This window comes from Cololabis saira, chromosome 5 (assembly GCF_033807715.1).
Source record: "Cololabis saira isolate AMF1-May2022 chromosome 5, fColSai1.1, whole genome shotgun sequence".
NCBI lineage: Eukaryota > Metazoa > Chordata > Actinopteri > Beloniformes > Belonidae > Cololabis > Cololabis saira.
Window position 1 is genome coordinate 36,841,916 of NC_084591.1, and position 19,392 is coordinate 36,861,307.

A 19,392-nucleotide genomic window follows, 5' to 3' on the forward strand; every position below is an offset into this window, starting at 1 on the left:
AGACAAATCCATAATAATCAGGATTTAATGGCGGATCAGATGGACAAACACTTTACAGCTGGGGGGGTGGTGGTGGTGGTGGACTGTGCTCAAAGGCAGAGAGGGCAGCTGGGAGCCTGCACCTGTGTTTTAAAATCAGGCTGCATGCAGGAAAATACCACCACCGCAACCCCAACCCCCCTCAACCACCCTCAACCACCGCCCTCCTGCCTCTACAACACAACACACTTCCCCCGACTTTCTGTAGCTGGCAGAAGCAGAAGAGCGATCAGGATCTACAACGACTTCGAGGCCCAAATGTTCTCGGAAACCCAGCATCACCTGACAAGATTGCCCTTTTTTACCCGCTGTCAGCCCCGGCCCAGTGGTCTGTTATTTGCACACGGCCAAAGGACCACAACAGCCACATTTCATAGACCTTTTGTGCATCCAGCGGGAAAGTGACCCCCTTAATCCACTCGTTTACCATCAGCCCCGACCCCCCCCACATGCCCGCTGAGAGCCAGCTACAGCGATGTGACAGAGGGACATGAAAGAGTGACACCCCAATGTGAAGAGAGGTGCCGGACACGGGCCCCATCTCAAACACAGCTGGTGTACAAGCTGCATTGTTGGAGTACCGTGGCAGGTTAACACAACAGAGATGCTTCACATCTCACTCTATTAATAACACACTTTGATTTTAAGAGCAGTGCCGTTTGGTCTCTGCAGTGACAATCATTCATGTGCTGTAACAATTATAGCAACAATATACCCATGGGACCCTTTGCGATCTCCTTCTACTTGCCTGAATTTTTCTCTTATAAAAGCAAAAAAAAATCCCCCAAAACTTTGAGATGAGTGCAACAAAGATGACAGTGTTTTTGATTAAGCAGAACACTATTTCAAGTCTATTATGCAGCAAAAATACGCTGCATATGCAAAGACTAATTGATTTACTGCACAGAACGATACCACATTTCTACAAGCTTTCTGCAATGGCCTTAATCATGAACCGTATAGTGTCATTTCTGCAGAGGAGCCCTTTGGACACCCCCCCCCCTCTCGCTTAAATACAAGACAAAAGCAACATGGCTGCATGTTGGGTGTGGTTTAAACATCTGGGAATCTAGTCATCAGCGGCACAATTTCTTCGGCAGACACGCTTTAGTAAACATCAGATGCTCTCGCTGACCTTTCAGAGGCCTTTTGAGCCTCTGTGGCATAATAATTAGCCTATCACAAAACCCTGAGCGCCACTTGTCAGAGGCGCCACCGCATTGCGCTTGCACAGCGCTGAAAGATTTGACAACCCCGTTGTGGACTTGCACGGCTCCTCCCGGGATCATCATGTCACCTGAAAGAACTTTCTCTGAATTGCATTTCCTATGTGACGCTGATTATCCGCTATAGCAGCCTTAAACCCTGCAACAGAGTCAGGATAATTTGTTTCTTAATCCACTACAATAATTATTTAACTAATCAATTAACTTCACGTAGTGCTCTGAAAAACAATTAGAGTGTAAAACAGTGCATAGTTAAAAATTTAATTAAGGGGAGGCTAATGAAAGACTGCCATAATCGCTAACGTTATTTAAAATGAACGACCCGCAAACTTCGCGTGGCCTAGAAATAAAAGGAAGGCAGTTATTAGCTTTGAAGTGATAGTTCAGACAAGTTGTTTACTGCCGTCTTGCAGACTTCAATAAGGAGTAATACCCATTTATGTTAGAATAATACGTTTAAAACGACGTGCATATTGGCCTTTATTCTCAAACAAATCACATTTTTTTTAAATATATCTATCAAATATTCCTGAATGGCAGCTTTTATTATTAGATTGGAATCACTATTATCGTTAAAGCCCAATCAAAATATTTTTGAGCTATATTGGCAATGAAAATGCAATTAGAAGGAAGCCTGTGTTTTCATGTACATGATTGGCATTTAAAAAGAGAGGCTGGTGAGCCAGCATCGCTCTCTTTGGTAATAAGGTGTGAGCATGAATTCAAAAAATCCTATTAAGGGGTGATATGTGCAGCTCGGGTAGTGTGTAGAATTATTGCCACGGTTTGTAACGAGACCAATGCAGGAAACTTGCAAATTGGCCTATTGGTGCACACTGAAGAAGGGACTTGAATGTGTAAAACCTCATTACAGACTCTCCTTTCTCATTTGAAAATAAGGTGAGCTCTTTTTTTCTCCCTCGCTCTTTTTCTTTTTTTCTTTCTTTTCCATTTGTCCGAGCCAGGATGCAGTCCAGACAGATTCATGCGCACCGTGGTAATCCATGGACCAAACTGGACGAAGTGTGCACTGACTACTAGACAAGTAATTAGCTGTGCTTCTCAACAGAGGGGCTCTCGATAAAAGAAGCATCACATTAGGCCAGAATTTAGGGAGAAACATCAGTCAGTGGGTAACTGGTTCAGACTGAGAACGATCATCACAATTAAGGATCTGACAGCATTTAAAAAAAAAGAAATAAAAAAACGCGTTGGTGAGCAGCCTCGGCTCCATTTGCATGCGACATGCCATGAATGCGCGCTTGAAAACGAAGGCTTATCTCAGTAAAACAGCCGCCTTTTTAATTTCCTGTTCTGAGATTATGCACAAAAAGTGACTATCTGTATATATTTCATTTCATTTTCATTTTATTCTTTATTTCATTCAAAAAAACAAAACAATTTAATACAAACACAAATACAAATGTTCCTAACTTATGAATGAAAAGGAGCAGAAAGAAGAAGAATCTTATCTGATCTGCCCCTTTCACAAATAACATAAATTAATAATAATTAAAAAAAAAAAAAAAAAAAAAAAAAAAAAAAAAAAAAAAAAAAAAAAAAAAAAAAAAAAAAAAAAAAAAAAAAAAAATATTCAGTTTATGAATGCGTAATTCAATGAGGTTTAACTTTTCACTGTGGAAATCATATAAAAAACCCCCAAAAACAGCTTTATGCCTACATTTGTCCTCTGTGTGATTACAACAGTTACCAGCGTGTTTTCTTTTGCATTTTACATACAGTTGCATCATTTTTGCCCTCAATTAACCGGGATTAAAACGATAAAGAGGGTTTGAAATGCATTAATTCATCAATGTACTTGGATTAATTTTTTTTCACAACCATCTTCTTTCCTGCCCATGGCTGTATTTGCAGGAGTGTTTATTCCCCTTCGTCTGCAGACAAACAAAACAACTGTGTGCTCTTCAATAGCTTCCTGTCAGAAACAATATTTCCAACCGAGAAGTTTTTCTCGTTAAACAGAGGCCAATATGAAAGTGGCAATGGATGCAGTTCTTTAAATGACCACTAGGGGCTCACAACCAAAGGGAGTGGGTCAATGTCCAACTTTGCAGCAGAAATTAACATAAAAAAATGTTTTTGATCTCCATAGCTAAACTTTTTATTTATGACAAACATACGTTAGAGGACTTTCTCTTTTTTTTAGTGACAGGTATTTTGCAGTATATGGTGTGAGTCAGGCTAGCAGTCGTCACTTTAGCTACTGAGCCCTCACAAAGAATAAGTGAGGTGGGTTTCTCCGAACTTGTTCATTGACCCGTTTTTGGATTAAACAGGGTCATGCTGAGTCATTTTCTGTAAAGATGTGTGACAAATGGGTTTCAGAGCCCTTCTCTAGAAATGTCTGGCTGGCGTTACACAGTGTTTGTCCAGTTCTTATTACACGGTCCGTGTTTCCACCTTATTTCAACGTAGCTTTGCTAATTCTGATGGATGTTAATACAGAGTCGTGTTAATGCTAACAGAAATACGTGCAAAGATGACGACTTTGCATCAGTGTGAGTCCTGCGTGCTGTCCGAACTGGGAGTCGTAAATTAATGTTACTGATACTTTCGGGGGATTCAGTTTTTGCAAAAAAAGTAGCAGCCAGGCTTGTGTTCCTCACAGCTCTTTTATGTCTTGGCTTCTTGAGCTTGGTTGTTGAACTTTACTAGTGTCCTGCAGGGTTGTCATGTGTGCACAGCTGCAGTAGCTCCACACTGCCAGGGCTCGCTTTTGTCCCGTCTTGTTAGGACTGCAGCAAAAAGCTGCAGGTGGAAGCAGATTATTGGCAGCCCAAGACCACTTTGCAGTCTCCATTTAGAAAACAGGTTCTTGAAAGGAACAGTTTCAACCATAGCCATAAAATGTGTTCTTTTTGGTTGCCTTTGAAAGGACAGAAACAAAATCTTTAACATGGGAAACATTGCAACAATTCATTTTGAGCTTTAAAAAGCACGCCTCAGCCGTTATCCCTCTCATTTGTGCCAATCACAGCAAACCGAAGAGGAAACATACCCAGAGCTCGTAAAATTTCCATCATATGACGTCTTAATTCAGCTGCTCGTAAATCTTTTATACAGTTATATACGCGGCACCTCTCAAGATATGTCAAATAATAAGTTTCGACAATTAATTTTGAACTAGTTCAGCCAGAAAATCTTCATCATTACGGCTGCACGAGCTCACCAGCTTTTCGCAGATCACCTTTAGTCCCAGCTGCTCCTGAGCTCCCTCTCATTATTAGTCTGACCACACACACTGACTTCACAGTTTCCGTGCCAAGAGAGCAGCTCCCACTAATCCCACATCTTACTCCGTTTCACTTTTTAATACTTCAGTTCCTTTTCATTATTAAAGAAAATATGATCATCAATAATTGGAGAGGTTTTGAGCTGTTCCCACTGCGATACTGTATGTTAAGTTTAAATAAATACCCTTTTTTTTTTCTACCAGTTTCTATAGTGCACTAAAATAGATTTTAACATAAAATGGCACATACAAACCATTATCTTGGGTCAATAAAAATGTCAGGACGGTCCAACAAAGAGCATATTTTTGTATCCCGAGCTGGTTGACTGGGAAAGAATTTGAATTCCATGCCCAGAAAAAGATAATTTCCATACTGAAATATTTATAGTCGCTTTAAAACTATACAAGAGTGGAATTCAATGGTGGCTGAATGAATGGGTTAATTTGAAGCTCATTAAGATGTATGCCATCTCCTCTGCGGGCCAAGAAAGGAACCGTTTCTTATTAGCTCCTCCAGAAATGCCCCTATTGTTGGAGGAGACGGCGGGACTGTGAGACAGAATGTCCACCCGTTTTTCAAATTCCTGCGCAGCCTTGTCCACTTCATCTTCGTAAAGTGTGGCTCTTTAATGAGATGTGGAAATGTCAGCGCTCTGGGTTCTGAGTAATTGAAGAGCTCGTGGACGTCTAATTACAGGAAAAAGACTTGGTGATAAATATCTTTTTTCTGCGACAGAACACCTCACCTCCAGGCTGTATGATGTTGTTATTGATTGGGGTGGGATTATGTAAAATGATAGTCTGGTGCTGTTGCAGTGGAAGCAGGTTAATTGGATTGGACCCTAAAAGATAGAAAGAAAAGGTTATGTTTGATTTCTTGGATCGTGAGTTAACAGTAATGGGGGCAGAGCTGCAGAGAGTCACAGGTGGAGACATCTGCTCTTTGGTCAGCTGTTGTGATGATGAAGCCTCTGAATGTTTTACTGATAGCTGTTTTTGGCTACACCCCCCCCCACACCACCACCACACACACACACACACACACACACACACACACACACACACTATCGGACTCATGAGCAGAAGTGAAACAGGAGGAGGCTCAAACCCCCCTTAGTAAGAAAAAAATCCTAATACCAGAGCCAAAATAACATCCGTGACTCATAGTTGCCTTCGGGCCACGTTGACTTTATCTTCTCTGTCTCAACTTGCACGCCGGTCCTCTTACCAGCAACTTTAATTAAAACTCAAGCAAGAGTCACCACTTATTTAACCCCGTCCTAATAACTCTGGGCAATCCAAATAGAATTGTACAATTTCGTTTAAAAAAAGGAGGATTATACCATCTTCCTCTTCAGTGTTCACTGAATTATACTAGTCAGGACGTCTCTGTAGTTGTTTAAAATGCTCCCTGGTGGTCTGCATCTTTTAGCAAGGTGTGTGCAGCCTGTCAGCTTGGAGCTGCAGGTAGTCAATATTAAACGTTCTGGAGAGAAAAGAGGGAAAGTGAGTGTGGTTTTTCATGACTAATATATGAAAGAACGGTCTCAGTCTGTATGCCTCTACTTGCCCCTGAATTGTCTACATTTCCTCTCATTTGTGCCAATCAGCTCAAACCGAGCAGGAAACATACCCTGGGCTAGTAAAATTTTAATCAAGAGACAAATGATACATAAAGTAAAACATATTACCTGGTTCATAGCACTCCTGTGTCCTCACAGATGAACGCTGTAACTGTCGGGACATGTACAACTTCAGCTACAAAGACGAGAGTGCAGAGGAATCAAATGATTTAAATCTTACATTTTTCCTGCCTGTCCTGTGTTGTCCTATAGAGATCTCCAGTGATCCAATCAAAATCTAAGAATATATATAAGAAAAGAGCGTTAAGGATAATTAATAGATCTGACTATTATAAACCAACAAATAATCTCTTTATTAAATATAATACTTTAAAATTCCATGATATAGAGCAGAAAACTGTTTTAATTGCCTTTAAAGCCCAGCAGAAACTGCTACCAAACTACATTCAGGACCTGTTCCAGATAAAAGAAACCTGCTATGACCTGAGGGGGAAACTCATGTTTGAGATGACGACAGCAAGAACTAATATTAAAAAGAGATATACATTAATTAAGGCTAGAGAAATTTGGAATAGTTGTAATAACAACCTAAAAATGTGTAGTTCTATCTTCAAGTTTAAGGAAATGTTTAAAGAAAATACTGTAAATAAATATAAAACACTATAAATATAAAGTATACTATCAAAAACATTCTAGAATGTGAAACGTCAATTTTATATTTTGTCTTACTTATTTTTGTCTTTTTATGTATTGTTTGTTTCCACGGAGTAATGCTAATGTCTCATATTTAAGCTGATCATAAGAAAAAAAGGGTAGGCACTATAAGCTACGGCTTCAGCCTACACCTTTTTGGCAAAGGAAATGTTTTTTTTTTGTACCTTTTCATCTTGTTTTGTAAAAAAGTGTGTACAAGCCGAAATAAAGATTCATAACATAACATAACATAACATAACATAACATAACATAACATAACATAACATAACATAACATAACATAACATAACATAAGGAACCAAAGAACGATAAACAGCTCCTAAACAGCAGTCAAATTTAAAAAAAATGGTAAAAACGCATGCAGATATATCAAAATACAAAATGTGATAAGGCCAGCTTTGCAAAAACATTTAAAGGAGCTTGAGGCCGGATTGAGGCAGAATTTATGAAAAAAATTCGTATACGTTTTAAGTTTTCTAGTAATAATGTCAGGTGAAGCGTTCCAAACCCAAAAGAACGAGCCCTCTAGTGTATCTCTCCTTTGCCTTGAACAGGCTGTGTGCTGCAAAATGTGCTGCAATTCGGGCCCAAATTTCCCGCGCTGTCCTGCGGATGTGACGTCACATGACGCTGCATGCGCGTTCTCCCGTGCCGGCTTCACTGTTGGCTGCAGTACCCCCAATTGCCGTCGTGGTGAAGGGTGGCGCTAGAGAGTCTCATTTCTTAAAAGGAGCCTCAAGCTCCTTTAAAAATCTGAAAAGGGGGAACGAGGCCGCACGGCCGCGAGGAATGTCGCGTTCAACACGAAAGAGCGTTTTTTTTCGATCAAACAGCTTCTTTAAACATCAAGTGCATGGATTTCAAAGTCTGACCGGAGAAGTAACAGTTCCTTGCAGCAGCAGCTGGGGGGTCTTTGCCAGCAGGAAAGCCCAAGGCTGGTGCTGCGTCTTGTTATTCAGCTACAAGCACCTAGCCATCCATTTAGCACACTGCTAGTATATTCAGGACCTTGAAAGGTCATGAAGCTGCCACTTCAGCGCCGTCAGAGGCGTGAGGAGCCAGAGAAAGACTAAAAATCCCTCCTTGTACCTCTAGACAAGCAATTAAGTTCTTTTGTGTGCATGTAGCTGCTACTGTCCTTGAATTGCATTGCAATGCAAATGTATGCAAATAAATCACTTTTGTATAATCAGAATATTTTAACCAATGGATGTGAGTTTAAAAAGAGGCTGTTTTTTCAGTTTCTTTTGCATGTTTTGCAAAGACAAGAGAGCTGAGGGCATTACATGCTCTTAGAAACAAATATAATCATTCCAGCGGTACTAGGTGAATACCAAGGATCTTAAAAATGCAAGAGCAAGAGCTGTAACGAAAAGGAGCCCCCCCCCATCCCCATTATTTAGCCAAGAAGCTCTCATTACTTTAGTACAAACCTCCTTCTGTCAAAAAAACAGCACAGACAATGTCAAACAATGGCAATTATAAATATCAGAACCCATGGAAAATAAAACACTCAAGTAATAGAGAGGATGTTTAAAAAAATTAAAATCTAATCCGATAAATTATCCTAAAACAAACCAGTTGAAATATTCTGGAGGGAGCTGAAACTTGGATTTGATTAATAATGGAGGAGTTGCAGACAGTTGCATGAAACGTCTTCTCCTCCAAGGTCGAGACAAACTGAAATTTAGTCAGAAGACTGTTGCATCAACCGTCTGTAAACAACTGGATGAATATCTGTCTTGTAACTGTATTTGTGACATGTATCAGTCTAGTCTCGGATCCAGTTACAGCCCAGAAATAGCTGTACTTATTAACCTTAAAGGAGAACTTCAGTGTTAGTTCTAGTAGATCTCACTGCTGCTTTGGATATAGTTGATCATAATGTTTTATTTTAAAAAAACCTTAAAGATGTAATGAGTTTTACAGGTCAGGTTATCAGTCAGTTTTCATCAGATTTAATTGACAGAAGCTTTTGTGTCTTAGATTGTCAGAAAGAAGAGTTTTATCTGGAGTTCCACAAGGTCAGTTCTTGGCCCACTGCTTTTTAATCTTTAAATGCTTCCTCTTGGTAATATCGTAACAATAATAGTTAGTAATACATCATATTATTACTCACATGCCAGTTGTACTTTGTGTTGGCTGTCTAGAAGCCTTTTAGAGCCAACGCAAGACAGAGATCCTTTTAGGCCAAACAATCAGAGACAGAAAATATGTTCTTACTTGTCATCGCTGTTTCTAAATCAGCAAGTCATGAACCTTGGGATTATTCTGGGCATCAACCTTTGCTTTGACAATCACTTTACTAATACCAGAACCAATTAAAGAAAATACCCAAAGGAAGACAATTATTATTTCAGACCGACTGTGATAAACAGGTCCATTAAAATGATATCGAGCAGATTAGACTACTGTAACACTGGTCTCAAGTTCATCTGAACACGAAGTGGGACGACTTCCACGTATCCAAAATGCAACCAGGGGTTCTAACACCCACATGTAGATTTGAAGTTCATCATAAAATCAAATTCAAAATACTCCTTATTTAATTCTCCGACCATTTGGGTTTTGTATTTTTAGGTCAGCTCTGATTAAAAGAGAAAAAAAACTATTAAGAAAAAAAAACTAAAAAAAAAATAAAGTCGTGAAGTCAAACCTTCTCCGTACTCCGTAATCAACGTACTCTGAACCACTTAAAGGGGACCTATTATGAAAAACATGTTTTCTCTTGCTTTAACATATATAAAGTGGTCTCCCCTCAGCCTGCCAACTCAGAGAAGGAGGAAAGCAACCAAATTCTGCAGTGTCTGTACAGCTGCCCGGATGAGCCATCCAGTGTGATGTGGCTTCTACGAGCCGTTCAGATTCTGCTCCCTTTCGTTACCTAACCAAAATGTGATTTACATAGGTTGGCCTCCGATGCGTGAAACCACGCCCACAACTAACTGGAGCTTCCGCCATTTTTTCGTAGCGGTGTATCACGTCATTCACGCAGCCAATCAGCACAGTGCCTCATTATTATAGCCCCGCCCACTCAGAATCCTGCATAGATAATGAGGTTAGAGAATGGGATGCTCAAGACATGGCACAGAGGCTGAATTTCTAATTTATTTAGCAGAAACAATCAAAAGCTTGTTTTTAAGACATTCAAGGGCTGTTTAAAATAGGTATTAGATGCCATAATAGGTCCCCTTTAAATATTTCTAATATATATTTTTAAATATCTCAGAACCATCTGGAAGGTCTACATTTGAAAAAAAAGAAGACTTTATTCCATAAAGGGAAGACATTTACTCAGCATTCAATTCACATGAAATAACTGCAGCGTCAAAAATCTGCTGGGATTGTGGTCCAACTGCCTTCATGCTGCAGCACGACATCATAGACTCTGTTTATAGTAACTTGTAGGGTTGTCCCTCTGGGAGTAAACACTAGATACTGGACGTAGTTCAAGTTCTGTGAGGAAATGTGTAGCACTCATTCTAATTCCTAAACTTTCTCTTTTTCTGTGTATAAGTTTTGGCACCGAAACACCTCGGCTGGGAAGACGGCACGGTTAAGAAATGGCTTTTCAAAAACAGCATATTTTTCTCACTGTGTACCGTTTTCTCTAAATTGTCCTTGATGAAAAGGAGTACATTTATGTTTGTGATAACGCCATATGTCCTCTAAATTATCAGAGAGAGTATCAGTGTTTAAGATGGTCACACTTTTTTTTTTTTTTTTTTGATTGGCAGATGACTGATTTACTTCCTGGGCTGCAGTCTTTCCAGGGTCAAATGTGCCTTAACAAGAAGGAAAAGGAGCAACAGGCTAGAAAAAAATGGAAAAAATAAACAGATTTACAGTGTAGACCATCAACATAAGAAAATGACAGAACATAAAAATGTACAAAAAACATCATAAAAAATATGGATACATTAAAAATCTCTACATTATGGGAGTAAAGCCTCGATTGCTTTGGGCTCGCTCTTGTAACCTGCCAGGTTTTGGGGCTGTGAGTCTTCCAACTCGCAGTTTCCGACTGTTATGCAGTCCATGTGCATAAACCAATGTCCTTGATGTATGGTTGGACACCATCTGGAACCTCCTTAACAGTCTGAAACTTAGATGAGAAACTGATGCGGTGTGCAGGGATGGGAAAATAACAGTGTTTGAACCTCTCTTGTAAGCTCTTATTTCATCTGCAACAATCTGTGCCGAGCCAAGAGCGTTACTATGAATGTTTTTGTTGGGAGATTATCAGCAGGGAAAAAAAACTCCTGTCATTATACGAAAGTTTGTGGGTTACTGCTCCATCGGACAGATTCTGTGCTCTTTAGTGAGATCTTATGACCCCACACCTTTTGAACAGCAGCACCAGTTTCTGTGCAGCACGCCATGTGTGGGTCACAAGGATTTAAGCTTACGAAGATCCATTGACATTGCTAAACAGATTACAGTTATATTAAAACGTTCTGTTTCATCTGCAGCAGTAAAGGATAAACTATCCTTTTTGCAAAGTCAAACAATTCCTTTGTCTGAGGACACATGGTGTTCTGAGGATACATAGCGTTCTAGGTGATTTTTCCAGATGGCTGACATATGTTTCCCTACTTTCCAGCTCCTATCACTCTCCTTTGGAGTAAGGTGATCTGCACTTGTGATCCCAGCTGTATCTTTGCAGCAAATTCCAGAGTAACAGCAGTAAATCCCTGCCTTTCAATCTGCGTTGTCTTCACACTCCTGACTACCTGCATGGCCACTGTTTTCTCAGATGCTGACTCTCCCTGGGCGATTTTCTTCACATGCACGTAATACTTGGTAACTCGTGGTCTTTAATTCCTTCCAATTTTATTTCATTTCATTTCTGTCCCAAAGATAAAGCTGTTTGCTTGGATTGCGAAGCGTGCCGACGGGACATTAAATAGAACGCCTCGGTTTGCCTCGTCATGCACGTCGTACACCGTCCAGCTCCTCTCCACTTTTAATTTAAGGAAAAAATAAACTGCTTTCTTGCAACATGTCTCCTTCTGGGTTTTCCTCCCGTTCTGCACATCTGTGTTACACCATGGCTACGTTCGCACTGCAGCATAACTGATTTTTTGGCCCATATTTTACTCGTATCGGATTTTTTAATTAGAGTCGCAAATCCAATTTTTTTCAAATCAGACCCAGGCCACTTACTTACGTGCAGGTACAAACACGTGAAGCATCCATATTTTCTGTAAACTGTCATAGTCTAGTGATGCCTTGCTCCTGCGCCCCCCGCCCCCCTACCAACCCTACGCACCTGCAACCAATCCACTCTTCAGCTAAACTGGTACATCTACCCGGGCTCTCCATCCAGTCTTCCCCAGATCGTTGTTTCAGCTACCGTGGTAGTTACGATCACAGATCAATCTTTTGAGCTGTTATTTTGCGAGTTTGGCTCTCTGTCCCCAACTTCTTTCCTCGTGTTCAGGACCACATCTCCAGCCAGCCCACACCTCTTGCCTTTAGCCATCCCATCTACCCTCTGCGTCAGCGCTGCCGTTCTCTCCTCGTCGGTCATTTCCCAGATCCCTGACTACTATTGAATAAATCCTCCTGTTGGAATATATATATATATATTATATATATAAATGTCTGCTTTTGTGTCCGTTCTGTATTTCCTTAACATAAATACCGCGCAACATCATGTTTTCGTCTCGAGTTTCACTTCAGGGCCACGTACTGTTCACACTTCAGTGGGATGAAGGGGCGCATTAAAATGATAACGTCAATGGCCGCACAAAAAAATCGGATTTCGTTAAAAGATTGCTATGTTGTCCTGGTAGGTCTGTGGCGACCCATTACGTCTTACATAAAATTGATAAAACAAAACTTTGAATCACCCAACATAACATGAAACTTTCTTGAAGAGAGAGAAGCCTGACTTTAATCCTGACCTGAAATCCTAACCCGAATCCTTCCGCGAAACAGCAGCCTTCAGAGTAAAACACTGTCGACCAATCAGCGTCGAAGAACGCGGGAACATGGGGATAACATTCAGTATAACATGTCCGAGTGTGGCGTGTTTTATTGGAATTTGATGTAGGAAGTGTGCCAGATGTCTAATGGTTGATCAACCGGCCAAATAAAAACATTACATGGGATTACTTATCTGAGACATTAACATTTCTGCAACAACACACAGGACAGTTACTAGATAAGACGACTTACTAGTCCAGCAAAAAGACCCTTGTCTGGTCCTTCACTCTCTCTTTTTCTCATCTTTGCTTCGTCTGTGTGCACGTACGGGTGATAGTGAGCCGGGTAGCTTCTTCTGAAGAGGCGCAGGTGCTTTCCGTGACCTGCTACGTGGTCAAGCGAGAGTTTTCCATAGACCATGGTTATATCGTGCGATTCTTGGCCAGCTGGGCAAACTTTGTCCGTGGGGGGGTGGCCCCATCTCCACAAATATAGATTAATTATATGTCAGAAGTATTTTTTAACTATGATTTCAAGGTGGAAATGTTGCCTAGTGTTGCTTTTAGATAAGAAACGATATTTCTGCCAGATCTCTGAGCCAATAATCCTGTTCCTCACTATGCAGATTTTGCCCAAACTTGTCCATTGATGCATTTTAACAGCTGTTATTGAAAGCATCTCCAAGCAGATTTACAGCGGCTGTAGTGAGAGGACTGTGGACAAAGTCAGTTTCTTTTCTTTTTGTCATTTATTTTGCTTCACCTGTGACCCTCACATGCCAAAACACCAAAGGGCTTATTACTGCTATTTTTATAAAAAAGCCTGATATTTTTCTTTGTTCTGGATCTTTCTTTTTTCTTTCGTTTGCATGTGCACTCAGTAACCTTCCACGCAATATTTTTCTATTCATTAACTCCGTAACACTTTCTGCACCTGAGAGTCTCCTGTCACAATGCAGCCGCCTGACAAAGAAGTGGCTCCAGTCCCACGAAGGCAACTGTCAACCTCTTTTTCCTCCCAAACAATGATGGGCATTAAAAAAAAATACATTTCATAGGCGTTGAATCGGAACAGAGTAGACAAACGATTTCAATAAAACCAGGACAGACGCATAAAAGGCATAAAGGGTGTATATATAAAGGCGGCTGGAGAATCCAGAGATGAGCACAGGCAGGCCTCACAGCCGTGCACGTCGCCGCTGACATCCATGAAGTTCAGCTCCTGCTTTTATTAGCACAACTATAAGCAAAGCAAACACATCAGGGAGAAAGGTTTATTTGCCGTACACATTAAAAATCATCCATTATATTGACAGTCATGCAAGCCATCACAACAACAGTCTTTGTTCTTAGTTAATCTGTACTTTCATGCCATGTTTTAAGACTTTTTTTTTTCTTTTTAGTTTTTTTCGTGAGCTTCCCTTGCAAACACACATCAGAGGTTGATGTAAGATCAAGCAGAGAATAAAGCATTTTCCATAAAACTGTTTATTTAGTGAGCAAATAAAAGCTTCGAGAGAGCAAAGAGTGAGACAGGAACACCAATCTTTGCCAAACAATGAGTGGATCCTGAATAAAGACAGTTTACTCCAAATATTTAACCCATTCCTGCAGAGTTTTTCTCACCGCCTCGTTTCAGACTCCCGTGGTCGTGTCAGTGTGGCGACCTGAGCCTCTGGGCTGTGCCGTAATTGTGCAGCACTAATTGGACTTGATGGCTCGCGCTGTTCTTTAGTCAAAACCCAGTTAGAAACAAGTGGACTTCTTTTGTGCTGCGCCGTGATAAAACTCTTAACTCGTCAGGGAAGTTAAATTGTTTCCTGACACCCCGGATTATCTCCTAAACCATTTTGCATTTTTTTTTTTTCGTACCGTTTTTTAGATTTCACTTTCAGACACCATCAGGTGCTGCCAATACTTTCCCTGCCTGTGCGACAATCCAGTGTCATATTATTAGGAATTTAGTGGTGGTTTCAGCTGCGGGGATATGTGGGAAAACGGAAGCAGCAATTTTCAGCGTGCCTCTCTGCGGCTGCAGTGTAACTGCTCTCCTAATCCTTGACACAAACCCTGGATGTGCAGCACCTTTATGTGTGTCAGAACAGCAGGCTTAGGAAACAGGCCCTGGCATGCAGCGCCGCTCACACAGCTGCACCCCTGTGGAAACTTAGCTGACACTGAGAACATCCACGCTGAAATGGACGAATAATGTTGGCAGGGATGAAAACACACCCATAAGACAAACACACCATCTCCCTACCTCTCTGGGAGAATTTCTTTTTTGTCTCCTCCTGTTTTTTTAAAAATATTTTGCAACCTCGGTTTGACCGGTGACCACTGAAAACACTGAACACGGAGAAGAGATGGAGAGAAATATTGATCCTTACGTTGATGCAGCCAGTTGAAATCTTCTTTCCCACATGAAATCACAAGGATATGGCTTAGGCTAGGAGACTGGGGGACATTACGGATTCAGTTTTGTTCTGCTAACATTTCTTTTTTCTTTTCTTAACGGGAATTTTCTTCTCAAATCAGGAATGCCAAACTACGACGGAGTATTAGGGCCAAACTAAAAAAAAAAAAGAAAAGGAAATTACGAGAATAAAGTCATAATAATATGAGAATAAAGTCGTAAAATTACGAGAATAAAGACACAATATTTTGAGAATAAAGTCGTAATATTTTGAGAATAAAGTCGTAATATTTTGAGAATAAAGTCGTAACATTACGAGAATAAAGTCGTAATATTAAATATATTCTAAATATATAAATATAACTTCACAAGATGCTCAATATTCCTCATTTTAACATAGGGAGAAGACTGCTCTTCCTGTTAGAGGTCTCATAAATTACGACTTTATTCTCATAAATTACGACTTTATTCTCGTAATATTACGACATTATTCTCATAATATTACGACTTTATTCTATTACGACTTTATTCTCATTATACATGACTTTATTCTCGTAATTTCCTATGTATATTTTTTTGTCTTAGTTTGGCCTTAATACTCCGTCGTACCAAACAGATCAGCAAGTGAACGATGCTCAGAGCTGTGAGAAGTGCTCTGTGGTTCTCAAGCTCATTCAGTTGTTTTCAAACCCTTTACAGGACAAGTGACCATATTCAGTGACTTCAGTAGAACGACATACTATGATAACAATGTTAGTAGAGGTTTAATATTCTCCAATAACCCCAATAGCATGTTTGAGCCAGTTAAATAGAATATATCATGAACGATTTTGATTTATGCATCAGTATCATTCATGATTTACTCAGTTTCATTACTTTTTAAATATGTGATTGGGTGTTTAGATGGCGCTCATGCACCCACTAAAGCTTCTTGAGTGGTTTCTCCTTTGCTTACTTAAAATCAAGTGACAACCCTGCATCCTTAATGTCTGAATTGTGTTTTAATGCATCATTTTTGACGACTGTCAATGTTTTTCATTCACCAGCAGGATTGCAAAGGTAGTACCCCTCCATTCCGCCATTTTTCCCTCAGGTGACATTATAACAGTCATTATACATATTTCTTCATTAGCTCTAAATCTGATGAAGAAAAGTAGGATGATCTCCTCTTTCTCCTCTGATGATAGCTTTACTCAAATGCTCAAGAGTTGACTAAACCAACTCTAAAACCCTCATTTGAAACCAGAAACTCTTAAATTTCCCATCTCAGGGTTCATGAACGAGCTTCACTCCCTTCAGCTTCTTTTGTTGTGTTTTCATATTCCAGGTTATCCGCTCTGACACTGTGTTTCCTCTTTTGCTTAAACAATTTCACCGTTGTACTTCAGGGGCCTTGAGCATTTGCTGGATGCATTTGTTGGTTAACGCCTTCATGCGAGTGTAAAAGACAATGAAATATATCGAGTGACATATGACTCTGAGGCAGCCAAAGCCCGTCCTGAAAGAAAAGGAATTCTTTGCATGTTTTCATGCTTGTCAGTCAGTTGTGTTGTTGCACCTGGGGTTGTCTGCCTGCACTTCCTGGAGGCTACGAGGTATTTAGAGCAGCTCCCACTGAGACCCAAACACATACAAAGAACATCAGCCTGTTGAAAGCAGTTGCAGTGCTCAACTCCCGTCCACAGGGTCAGTCTTTATGTTTCATTTAAAAACAGAGAGAGGGGGGGGGGAGTCAGCAGAGACTCAACATGCAAACTTTATTTGACATACGGTTTCCCTGGAGTAACAGCATCTGACATCATATTCACAGCTGAAGGAAACTGAAACTAAAAACTCAATTTCTATTCATGGATTTCATGAACCACCATTTCAGGTTTACTTCACAGCCCTGCCGATTTGCTTTTGAGGTGCGAGACACGTTTCATCGCTGGCAGTTTCATTAACACCGTCATGTTTCTGCAAAGCTCCCAACTGCAAACTCATTTTGGCAGCCAGACATTGGATCGTACCACCTGTCATCTGGGTTCTGCACATGGCCCACGCTGCCAGGCAATCACCGACATTCCTCCTCGTGCCACACACGGCACCTGTGACGGGCTCGCCTGTTGCCATCCCAGCTGTCAGGCTCGCCCTCGCTGTTAATTAAAGTGACAGACCCTCCTAAACGCTGTTTGTTTCCTCCAGCCTGGCGTTTGCAGCCAAACACATCCCTGCATGGACGCCACATGAGATAACCCTCAATATGAAATATATGGAACGATAAACAAGCCCTGGATTCATTTTAGACTTTACTGGCTTTCCCGTGGAAGGTTTTGATAAGCTCAGTGGAAATTGATTTAGAAAATATTTCAATAAAAAAGGAAAAAAAAATAAACTAAGATCCTCTTCTTTTTCTTTTTAAGGCAATTAATACGTTTGAATCACTTGAATAAATTAATAATCATTTTTCCTATTTTATTTAGGGGGTACGGAGAGAGGGAACTTTGTTTAACACAACTGCAAAACTGACAGCCGTCAACAACCGCCCCTCGCCGGGGTTTCTACTCCACCGCAGGTTGTAAATATTAGTCTGGACCTCGCTCTGCCTTTGTCACATTCAATCTTCTTCTGCTTGGTTGCACGGCTACCCAGTGGCATCCAGATGCAATTTCTTTTCTTAAAATGTCCAGCTTTGTAGCAGAAATAAAGACATTTACAGACATTTAAAGGAGCTTGAGGCCGGATTGTGGCAAGATTTATGAAAAAAATCCGTATACATTTTAAGTTTTCTAGTAATAATGTCAGATGAAGCGTTCCAAACCCAAAAGAATGAGCCCTCTAGTGTATCTCTCCTTTGCCTTGAACAGGCTGTGTGCTGCAAAATGTGCTGCAATTCGGTCCCGAATTTCCCGCGCTGGGCTGCGGATGTGACGTCACATGACGCTGCATGTGCGTTCTCCCCGTTCTCCCGTGCCGGCTTCACTGTTGGCTGCAGTACCCCCAACGGCCGTCGTGGTGAAGGGTGGCGCTAGAGAGTCTCATTTCTTAAAAGGAGCCTCATGCTCCTTTAAGTAAACTAATATAAAGCTACAAGTATAAATAGGGGCCTTATTGTTTGATTGACAGCTGGTTATAGCTAATGGTTAGTTTGCAACACTTTTTAGCACTTAGCACTGTCTTGGGTAAAGATGGACTTAAATAGAGACTGAATGGAGCAAAGTCATTATCATCTTAAAGATAGTATTGCCTGTTGTGCTGTTAACCGGTTCTGGGTCGGCCTGGACGGGTTCACGGGGTGAAGCTTGGCCAAACAAGCTAAAGCAGCTGGCATAACTGGCTGCAGAAGTGAAGTTTGGACAGATTTGACCAGAATTAATGGTGACAACATTTATAGGTCAGCATAATGTAAGCCAGCGAAAATAAAATAGCTAACTTGCGGTAACTGTGCTAATATGCTTCAGGCCAGCATGTTTCAGGCTACATGGACATTTTTTGTATTAACTGGTGCTGGGTGGCATCAGTTCCTGCCAGCATGGTGCTGCGCTCTTCAGTAAACCTATGGGTGACATCACGGGGGTCTTTTTTATAAAGTCTATGCGTGTTCTCAGTTATAAAGTTAAAGTGTAGCTGGCAATGTGGCTTGAAAAATTATGCCAAGCTGGGAAAGAGAATCAACAGACCTGCGGTTGAGTTTATGCAAGAAGACGTCGCCCCATTCGTAGAGAAGGAGAGGTGTTTTAGACCTGCGTCCTCCCTGCCAGAGTCCGCGTTGACGCCAGCAGCAGCAAAGGCATATTAGGCGGAGGCGATAATGGAGCTCTGACCTGGTGGTGAGCAGGACGTCCCTTCAACGCGCTCGGCGCTCCGGTCACGTTGACGTAAATCAGCCGGAGCAGGCTGATTGAGCCACAAATGTGAAACAGCCGCGCGCCACTGGATTTGTGTCAACTTCATCCTCAGCAACATTAGTTCCTTAGAATGCAAAAAATATTCATCCCGTGAGACCAACAGCAATTGCAATATTAATCTGAGCTGTCCAAGGACAAGGCCTTCATTTCAAATTAGATTTGTTTCAGTCATTTGCTACCCGACGGCTCATCCTATTCATAGAAAAAAAACTAAATATTTCTCAGATCATATGTTTGTGAGGAATTAAAACGGCTGCTTTGATTCTTCTCAATAGCAGACAGACAGGGATGTGTTGTAGGTCATTCCATGAGCTTACAGAAACCAGAATCACACACACACAAAAAGCC